This window comes from Aegilops tauschii, chromosome 5 (assembly GCF_002575655.3).
Source record: "Aegilops tauschii subsp. strangulata cultivar AL8/78 chromosome 5, Aet v6.0, whole genome shotgun sequence".
NCBI classification, from domain to species: domain Eukaryota; kingdom Viridiplantae; phylum Streptophyta; class Magnoliopsida; order Poales; family Poaceae; genus Aegilops; species Aegilops tauschii.
Window position 1 is genome coordinate 43,578,974 of NC_053039.3, and position 4,277 is coordinate 43,583,250.

Here is a 4,277-nt window from a genome sequence, read left to right on the forward strand (position 1 = left end):
GGGAGTTATGCGCCTTCACTTAAACAGAGAGAGGACGGCCGCGCGGGTCACTGACAGTGGGTCCAGAGGGCCCACTGGTCAGGTTTGACCGTTCTTCCCTCCTTCTCCTCTCTTCTGCCCGACGGGAGCGGTGCTCCGGCGATCGCCGTCGACGAACGGCAGCGCCTCACGGGCATCCAAGGGCGGGGATGGAACGGCCAGACCGAGGCGGTCCCCTAGGTGGTTGTTGGGTCGTCGGAGGTGGAAGGTGTCGCCGGCGGCGAGCTCCGCGGCGGAGAGAGGCTACGGTGGCGAAGTGCTTTTTGTGCTCCGGTGGTCTCCGATCGAAGTTGGGTAGCTGGGCAGCTCCGCAAGGACCAGGGGAGCTACTGGTGGCGTTGGTTGGGCGAAAGGGTGCGCTGGCTGCGATGAATCGCACCGGAGCTTGGCGGCGGCCGAACTGGCCGGAGTTGGTGAAGACGGTCCTATCCGGTCAATCTACTGCTGGGGGAGCTCTACGAGGAGGGTCTGATGTTGCCTGAATGCTCGGAGAGGCTCGGGGTTCCCTTTTATAGCGCGACGAGGCTGGCTCCGCGGCGGTGGATAGGATCGACGACGGGTCGCCGTTGCTGTAGTTGCAGGGCATCATGGCAGCGACGAACGCGTGCCGACGAGCATGAGGATAAGCATGGGCTGCTCTCTGGGGCAGCTGGCGTGCGCGGGCGGCTTGGACGGCGCCGTCCACGGCAGAATCTGCTGCCGACGCCGGCGTGCTGCCAAGGCGGCGCTGCCAGCGGCGCAGCAGGGTGCCAGAGATGCCGTGGAGCAGGGAGCGGGCTAGTGCGCGGCTCAGTGATGCAGTAGGGGCCAGGGACGGGTCGCGTCGAGTGCGGCAGTGCGGCGTGTCGGCTCAGTGCGCGCGCGTGCAAAACGTGCGCTCTGGGCGCGCCCAGAGCACGCACGGCAGGTGTTCGACGCAATGCCAGCGCGCTCTAGAGAGCTCGGGTGAGGCTGGCAAAGAACAGAACAAGGGTAGGGGTGGCTAGGAGCTCAGTGGACAAGGTTGTTGGGTCATTGGAGCAAGTCCACAGTGCAAACAAAGAACTCATGCCAAAACAAGCTGTGCACACCAGGCGTTCGACAGAATGCCAAGTACACTTAGGAAACTCTTGGAGTGGCCAAAATCTCCAGATCAGGGTCTCTTTAGATGCAGTAGATGGTGGTAAGATCACTTGGGCAAAACCAGAAACTTGTTAGTGCAAGTTTTTGAAAACTCCAGTTTTGGACAGAAAGAAAAAGGGTTTAAAGCATGCACTTAAAAACCTCTAATGAGTCCACTCTCCTGGACTTAAGGGTTTTGAAGGGAGGGCTACAAGTAGGAAAAAAGCTCAAGGTTACTAGAGCAAGGAAAAATAAGGTTGCAGTACAAATCACCAAGTTGGACCAGAATGCAAAAGAGGTTGATCCACTCAAATTTTTCAAAGGACAACACTGGGCTTTTGCTTGAAGATGAATTGTATGCATCCATTGACATCTCCAAACACTTGGAAGAATTTTTAAAGAAATATTTAAATGGGTTGTAGTGCAAAAGTGCCTACTGGACCAGATTGGAAAAGTTGGTGTAGAGCTCAAAATCCCCAATGGCCAAAAGGTATTTTTGCATAAAAGTGATGTGGAAACATCACATGACATCCCCAAATTTTGGTGGAAATTTTGAATGCATTTGTCAAAAGGTTGCAGTGCAAAACATGCTCCAAATGCAAAAGAAATCATTTTAAAGGAATAAAGCTTTGAGGAAAATAAATCTTGCAAAATTTGAATCCACTGATAAATAATTGCTTTATGATAGAGAGTAATCAAGTCCAACAATACCTTTGAAAGTTTTCCCCACTAGAGGCAAAAATCCAAAACCACAAAAGGTAAAGCTTGACAATTGGAAAAGTTTTATTTCCTGGCAATATTTTTAACAAATAAAACAGAGTCAAAAATTTTGGGTGTCACAACACTACCCCCCTTAAGAATAAATCTCGTCCTCGAGATTTGTTAAAAGCTGTTTTGAACAAGAACTGTTTTGAAATGAATTTGTTTTTATCAAAGGAATCCTTCAATTGCACAAAAACAAAACGTCTACAGTGAGAGGGCAATAAGTGGTGTAAAACCACAGTGTGCTACACTGGCGTAGTGTGGAAAAATCCACGGTTAGGGAAAACGAGAAATTTCTACGCAGATACAGTAATTTAGAATAAATTCTAAATTACTAAAATACGTTGGTTGCACCCGAGAGCACAGTGCTCTCTCTGGCTGACAGGTGGGCCCAGGGCCCACTGTCGGCCTCTTCTCCTACCTCTGGCTCGCTCTTCTCTCTCGCGCGTTCTCCCGCGCTTCCTCCACCGGCGATACCTAGCTCGTAGGGCATCGAGGCCGTACCGTGCTAGTGCGTGGCGTGCTAGCTGCCGGTGCAGCGTGCACTCACCTCACGGGCCAGGGTGTTGTCGGCACTACTTGCGGGCTCGCCTCCGAACATCGGCGGTCGAGCGACGAGTGGCGCTGGTGGACCTCGCCCACCGTACACCGATCTCGGGCTATAAAACGGTCGCGGTGCTCCTCTCTTCTTCCTCACACCCGGCCTCGTTCTAACTCCTCCTTCTTTCCCCTCCATTGCTGCTCGCACGAGCTCGAGCTGAGGCTCTAATGGCGGAGGCAATGCCGGACTGGTATGTGGTCCTGGTGTGTGGAGGCTTGGCGGTGCTGCTGGGGTTCTCTGTGCTCCTGTGCGCGATGATCCTGGATGATCGTCGTGATGCTGCCGCTCGAGTGTTAGCTCTTCGCGGTGGCGGCGATCACGTGGATTAGGCACGGCGTCGAGCGCTAACTGTTGTCGGGGTGCTGGGGCAACTCGTGCCCGAACAATCACTCACAAATCTCCCTCACTGAGACTGTGGTGTCCTCGAGTGTGGTTAGATAGGCGCAAAAATGTGCTCGAGGATTTGTAATAGCGCTCGAGGTCAAGTGGTTGCTGCATGAGAGTCTGCTGCTACAATGTTGCGTGAATAAAAATCTATGCCGTGAAAATGTATATGTACGCAGCAATAACTCGGGGAAAGAAAACTCCTCAAAAACATGTTGCGAGAGACAAAAATAATTAAAACCAAAACTAACAGCAGTAAAACTGCTCACATAATAGGAACCAAAGAAAATCGGACCTGTCGCACAAAAATTTACGAACATGCTGCAACACATAAATACAAGTACTAGGACAGTAAATACATCGGAGGCATTTACAAGGAAAACGGCAAGAAGACAGGGTCCTGAGAAAATGCCTCTGGCACTGGGGCACACTCCTCTTCTATCGAGGGAAGCGGGTTGACCAGTCGATGAATGCGCCCTTCTTGGTCAGGCCTCAGAGGTCTGCCAATAGCGATCCGAGGATTTAAATCAGCGAGGCTCTGGAGATAACCCATTACCCGCTGAGTTAAACGCTCCTGGGCGATAACGCACTGGGCAAGGTTGGCCAGTACTGGATCTCTCTCAATGCGCCCACCGGGAAAGGATGCAACTTCTCCGGGTGCTGCACGGCTTGGAAAATAATAGTATCCTCGCTCGCTGCACTACTAGGAAAAGGCCTACTAATGGCGCACCTAATTTGGCCATTAATGGCGCATTAGTGGTGCGCCATTAGTAGCACGCAATTAGTATATTTTACTAATGGCGCACCCCAGATGCGCCATTAGTATATACAACAGTGCGCCATTAGTGTGCCTCCCAGGGGGCCATCTATACCTAGGTGCTTTGGCATACTAATGGCGCACAACAACAGGATGCGCCATTAGTAACTTCGGCATACTAATGGCGCACTGTTTAGTGATGCGCCATTAGTATCCTTTGGCATACTAATGGCGCACTATGATGTGATGCGCCATTAGTATGAATATTAGGTTTTTTTATTTTTTTATTTTTTGTTTTTTGCACAGGTTACAAAATGTATAATTGGACAAAATATAGACAGCACACATCAACAACAGATTCATCGAATACAATAGAAGATTAGTCTCTGAATACAATTCATCATTTTAGTCTCCGAATACAATTCATCATATTAGTCTCCGAATTGAAAAGACCGAACAAAGATAGAACATTATATTACAAGTCTCGAGACCGCGAGTTTGTCTTCACATTACAAGTCGATATCGATCATCTAAACTACCATCACATAGAAGAGAGATGCGGTCATCACGATGAGCATCATCACGATGAAACTCGTCTTCATCCGGTTCCTCCAACGCTCCCTCCCCTCTCCC